Genomic DNA, 7,013 nt, shown 5'->3' on the forward strand with positions numbered 1-7,013 from the left:
ACAAAAAAAAAAAACAGAAAGAAAGTAGATGTCATCATGTAGGATTTTGTTATCAGGGACCTTATATACCCAGGTTAATTATCTTTCAAAAGATCAGGGGTCTCTTTCTGGAGGACATGGGCATACTGCTGTATTTGCAGTATGTCCCTTCCCTACAAATGGGGTACAAATACTCTGTAAACTCAAGGCCACAAGCCACATCTAGACTCCGACATGGATCTAAGCATATGCCATGTATATCTCAGGCACATTTGGCAAACAGATTATTTATGGGACTTGGCAGAGAAGTCTTTATCAGGGTTTTTAGTCACAGTCTTCATGACAGCACCCACTGTGACATTGAGCAGGTAAAGTGAATAATAATACATGCAACTTGGAAGGTCAATTCTTGCTCATATTTCTAATTACTAAATACACCATAATTGAGGGCCTCCCTGTAGAACAGTGTCCTGCTGTGAAGCTAGACTGTTCATTATTCAAAGTTGTTCTTTTGTTGCAGGCAACAACAGCGACACAGCACATGTGGAAACCCTATAGCTATTATTAGCTAGAGCATCCTTTTTTCAAAGAAAATAACACAAGGTTTTTTGGCTTCTAGTACTTGTTTCTTCTCTTTTTATTTAAGTGCCATCCTCACTGTTAGAGTTCACTGGCGAATCTCAACGCTCCACCAAAATATAACTTTATCAAGGATCATCCTTTAGTATTACCTTAATTGGTTTGTTTCCCTTCTGACTAAACACTTTTCCATGAGGAAAAAGAAAATCATGGGAACCTCCATTTGATCTAAAAGAGAAGAAACAAAATTTGAGGTTGCAGAAATAGAAACTCACAGCATAGAAGTTTCTATAGGCTCTCCCTAGCCAAAGTTAAACTGCTGACAGCTGTTGTGAGACCTCGGTTCTTGTCTTCTTAGCTTAAAATAATTTAAACAAGAGACACACAGCAAAGGAGATAGAGTGTAGAACAATTTGCTGCAGAGGAAAAAAAATATTTTGAAATTTAGGCGCAGGGCTAGGTGCAGTGGCTCACGCCTGTAATTCCAGCACTTTGGGAGGCCAAGGTGGGCAGATCACCTGAGGTCAGGAGTTTGAGACCAGCCTGGCCCACATGGCAAAACCCCTTCTCTACTGAAAATACAAAAAATTAGCCAGGTATGGTGACATGTGTCTGTAATCCCAGCTACTCGGAAGGCTGAGGCAGGAGAATCACTTGAACCTGGGAGGCAGAGGTTGCAGTGAGCCAAGATCACGCCACTGCACTTTAGCCTGGGCAACAGAGCCAGACTCCATCTCAAAATAAATAAATAATTAAAAAATTAAAGTCAGGTGCAGAATGGACAGTACACCCTGAGAGAGAGAGAATAGAGGGTAGGCTGCTCATAAGGCTGAGACAGCATTGATTATTACTGGAGAAACTCCTTTTATGGGAATTTACATGATTATTCATAAGGAAGTGGGAAGAGGTGTTACTAGTAAGCATGTTCTGGGTGGTCCTCTGGGTGCACACGCATAGTACCTGTCTATGCTTGTTCATACATTGCATGTCTCATTAGCATCTTAAATCTCCCCTAAGGGGTGTGTTTCTCACTATTATAATGAGCAAAGGGTCACTGTGAGGACAGGTAAAATCAAAATGCATATACCCTCTATGGGGAAAATTCCCTACTGAAGATAGCTTTGCTTGAATGAGCTCAGTTACAATGTGAATGCTGAGATTTGTTTTGTTGATTGTATGATCACCAAGGTTGCTACATCCCAAGAACATGGTTACTTCCTTGAATACCTCTCCTGCCTCAAAAGTGGTTGTAAAAATGTCAATATAAGAGAAACGTGGCCATCTAACTGAGGGGCACATTAATTGTATTACTCAACTGTCCTTGGCCAAGTTTTCTAATAAGGTCTAAATGGATAAACTACATAAATAGCAAGCTTAAGTGAATATATTATTTTCATAGCCTGTATGGTCACTAGAACACTTGAGAGTCTAAATTATTGCATACTAATCCTAAGACTCTTCAAAGGATGGCTATAGATCCCTTGTCCTTCTATTTTAAGTCTTTGATTACAAAGAGCACTATTACCCATGGCCATGTTCTAAGAGGCTTCTCGGCATCGTATTCAGTTGTTTGGTCAAAGTTCCACACAGCAGGAGAGAGTTCTCCCTCTCTCTCCTGAACTGAAAAGAATGGTGTTGCCAAAGTGTAGAATCTCTAAAGCACAAGAAATCTGCATCTTGATGTGGAAGTCATTAGGGCTGTTCCCAGATACTCCAGCATTCCTGTTATAAACTGCATTCTTGAGTTTATAAATTCCTATGTTGAAATCTTAACTTCCAATTCAATAGTATTAGGAGGTGGGGCCTTTTGGAAGGTAATTAGGTTTAAATGAGTTCATGAGGGTGGAACCCCCATTATGGGACTATTGACCTTATAAAAAGAAAAAGAGGCTAGAGTTTACTCTCTTGGCAAGACAGCAGCTGAGTACTAGCCAGGAAGAGAGATTGCACCAAAAACCAAATCTGATGGTGCCTTGGTCTTAGACTTCCCTGCCTCCAGGACTGTAAGAAATAAACATTGTTTAAGCCACCCAGTCTATGGTGTGCTGTTAGAACAGCACAAACTGACTAAGACATCCTCCTTCCAGGTGCACAGTGGGACTGCATTTTGTTACTCCTTTATAGTTAAATATGGATGTGTGACTCCATTTAGCTAATGCAATATGAACATGATCCCTGAGAGCCAGTGCACGATTTGCTATGTTCTCTCCTCCCTGTTATGATGACCTTTATACCCTATGCCAGGATGGAGCCTCTGCTGCTTGGGGTCTCTGAGTGACTATACTGAGTAGACATAAAAGCTGTCACATGACAGAGACATCAACTTTTATAGTGCTAAGCTACTAAGATTTTGGAATTATTTGTTACTTCAGCATAACTTAGCCTATCCTGACTGATACAACAACATCAATTGTTAACTTCTCTTAAGAAGAGAAACTAACTGTATTAATCTATTCTCACACAGCTAATAAAGACATACTTGAGACTGGGTAATTTATAAAGGAAAGAGGTTTAATTGACTCACAGTTGTGCAGGGCTGAGGAGGCCTCAGGAAACTTACAATCATGGCAGAAGGGAAACAAACACATCCTTCTTCACATGGTGGCAGCAAGGAAAACTGCGGAGTGAAGGCAGAGGGAAAGTCCCTTATAAAATCATGAGATCTTGTGAGAACTCACTCACTATCACGAGAACTGCATGGAGGTAACTGCCCCCGTGATTCAGTTACCTCCCACCAGGTCCCTCCCACAATGTATGGGAATTATGGGAACTACAATTCAAGATGAGATTTGGGTGGGGACACAGCCAAATCATATCAATAATCAATGGTATGACTATGACCAATATGAATAGGATAATGACTACTGACGCCTCATCAAAAAACATGTTCCCCAGTTGTGAGGTTTTTTTTTTTTTCCCATGAATAAGAATGGATTTCATTGACCAATTCACTTTCTTCTATTTCTTTTCAAAATTAGCAGCACAAATTTTTGAGACTGGAGATATCAAATAGCACTGTAGTCTGTAGTTCTTCTTCCCCATCTCCAACTATCAAAAACATGCTTCAGCCTTCCAGCTCCATATCGTGATGCCTTCTGATCCAGAGACAGTTACCACTTCAGAGTTCTTATGTACAGAGTTAATACCTCTCCTGGAATTCAGCATATTCACTGGTATTGTAAATATTTTGTGCCTGGCTATTTAGCATTCTTCACCCTCTGGACACAACATTTTCAGGAGTCGCAGAGATTGAGGGGAAACACAATCAAATGCACATTATTATTCCAGGAGAAAAGTCTGTCTTAAATTTCTGACTCCTTTTGTCTCCAAGTGAGCTATTCTGGAGATGTCAGAATGAACCCCAACAGGTCCTATTTCTGTGTTTTCCCAAGCCTACAGCAAACCTAAATCACCTATTCCAGGCTTTCTTTCTCATCCTGTTCCACAATTTCTCCAGAGTTAAAGTAAAGCCAAAGCCAGTTTATCTTCCAACACCACAAAAAGTCAGGAAAGAGTAAACTGCATCTACTTCATAATATAAAATATCCCAGGGCTGAGGGTGGTGACTCACTCCTGCAATCCTAGCACTTTGTGAGGTTGAGGCAGGAGGATTTCTTGAGCCCAGGAGTTTGAGACCAGCCTGGTCAATATAATGAGACCTCGTATCTAAAAAAAAATTTTAAATATTAGCCAGGCATGGTGGCATGTGCTTGTGGTTCCAGCTACTCAGGAAGTTGAGGTGGGAGGATCACTTGAGCCCTGGAGGTCAAGGCTGCAGTGAGCCAAGATTGTACCACTGCACTCCTGGGCAAGACCCTGTCAAAAAAATAAATAAATAAAAGCCCCTACATTTTCCTCTGAAATTATTTATCATATTAGTTCTGCTTCAGTCCTACTTCAAGTTTTGGTGCCTGTATTAAGCCTAGGAGAGAGAATAGAAAAACAATACTTTTCTTCTCTTTGCTTCTTTCTTGGAAGTACATTGTTTCACTTCTTTACTCTCCTGCCCTGCTGATTTTGTTAAAATTTGTGGGTATGTGGGTTGGTGAAATGTTTGGTTGAATAGTGTCCCCCACCACACCCCCAAATTCCCAGAACTTCAGAATGTGAACTTATTTGGAAATAGGGTCATTGCAGATGTTGTTTGTTAAGCTGAGGTCATACCGAGTAGTTTTAATCCAGTATTTCTTGGTGTCCTCATAAGAAGACGTGAAGAGAGCCACAAATGGAAAGGCATAGAGGGACGATGGCCATGTAACATCTGATGTAAAGGTTGAAGCTATGCAGTTGCAAGCCAAGGAATGCCAAGAATTTCCAGCAACCACCAGAAGCCAAGAGAGAGGGATGTTCAGACTCTTTCTCCAAACCTCCAGGAAGGAATCAACTCTACCGACACCTTGATTTTGGATTCTGGCATCTAGAACTGTGAGAAAGTAAATTCTTGATATTTTAAGCCACCAATTTGTGTTCCCTTGTTACAGCAGCCCTGGGAAAGCAAAACAGTGTCTTTTAATTATGTTCTCTCTACTGCTTCTCAAGCTGTTTGGCATTTTTATAATGAGTCTGTATGCAATGATCTCACATGTTCCTACATTTTAAATCTTAATGCTTCTCAAGCCTCTGCCCTGAGTTGAGCAAAATAGGATATGAGGCCCGGACTCTTCTTTCTCCAAATAGAAATGCATCAAGATCAGAAACAATATCTTGTTCACCTTTTAATCTCTCCTCCAATACCCTGTCAGAACCTAGAACAGCACTCAGCCCAGAGCAGGGCCTCAAAAGTATTTAAGAAAATTATAGAACTAACACTAGACATTATTCCCATTCTTCTCTCATCTCGTACCAAACAGTGATTTAGAATAACTGAATCACCAAGTATGTTAGTGTTGGCTCACTTCATGGCCAATTATCAAACAATAAACTGGGTCACTTTAACAGTCAATCTAAGTCAGTCCATCCACATATGGATGCCAACTATTCCACGGTCCATTAATGCAGCTCCCTTCAATGATTACATCAGGGCAACCAAATGAATATCCAGTTGCCAGAGCCAGGTTTGGGGCATCTGAAGTAACAGAACATCATTAATCACTGAGGACAGAATGAGAAACCTCAGATCTAAGAGGCAAAAGTCAAAGCTAAAACTATCCTACCGATCTGAAAGAGTGAGACTCCATGTGCACATAGTAATGTCATCAATGACTGGGTACACATGCCACATCCCTCAACAGAATTTCTGTTTATTAATTTGCTATTAATCTTAATGAGTTGACTGGCAGGTGAAATATCTACTGGATTCCATGTACACTCCATTTTCTTTACAAGCATAAGGCAAAGCCAATTTTCTCGATTGGGCTGGGAAGGAGTCCTAATTACCTAAGAACCAGCACATTCCAATCTTAGAGGGACTAAGTCTCTCTGTATTGGAATGCAACCCAAACACAGTTTTCTGTTTCATGAACAAAGAGAAAGCCAATGAACATCTTCTCGAAAACCACTTAATGCCTGCGAGTTTCTCCAGTCAACTTTGCCGTTTGAAATCATACTCCTTACAGGCAACCAGTGGTGCTCAAAGCATCTCTTTCAGCATCCATCTTCCTACTTTGTGATGTTTGGGGTATGTTTTAATTAGATCGGCTACTTTGCCATTCCTTTAAGTATTATATCTTGAGGTACCTGTTGGCTTCTTACAGGTCTCAGGAAGACAGTTCCATTTCTTAGAGGTAGCTAGGAAATATATAGCTGCTTTCAAAGTTCTGTCGCTTTCTGGGACAAGCAGTTCATCTTCTTTTTTCCTCTCCGTGGCTAGTCATTAAATGTTGAAGGTCTTGGCTAATTCTGGGTACTCTAATCTGCAGTGAGTCTGAAAGAAGGGAAAGTCAACTAAAAGCCAGACTGAGGATGTTCATGTACTCATTTCGGGAATGGTCTGGTCACAAGGGTAGAATAACTGACTGTCTACACTAGGCTTCAGAAAAGGTCTTGAACTTTTCAACATTTTCCCCACAGATTATCTCTGAAAATGCAAACACCCTGGGGGAGATAACCTCCCTTATCAGGACTTTTTAAAAAGTCCATCGCAGCATTGATCAGGGAACTGAAGTAATAATTTTCATAGAGACAGGACAAACAGGGCCCTAAAAGTACCCTGTTAGGTTCACACTGTGGAGTCAGAAAGAATCCAAAGAGCTTAGAGGACTGGATCCTCAGTCTCTGAGGAGACAAAATACCGTTATCTCTATTTCAGAGATAAGACCACTGAGTCCCCGGGATTAAAAATGGTACCCTATTGAACACCAAGAAGGCACTAGATGCTTGAAAACTTTTTATGAGCAGAGGATAGACTAGAACAGAAAAGGGCAAGAGAAAGGTGCCTAGCTTCATGATTTGCCAAGTTGTCTCTACTCTGTGAAAATGCCATACTACCTGGGAAGGTGACCCCTTAGGCCAGCAAC

This window comes from Papio anubis, chromosome 19, assembly GCF_008728515.1.
Source record: "Papio anubis isolate 15944 chromosome 19, Panubis1.0, whole genome shotgun sequence".
Taxonomy (NCBI): domain Eukaryota; kingdom Metazoa; phylum Chordata; class Mammalia; order Primates; family Cercopithecidae; genus Papio; species Papio anubis.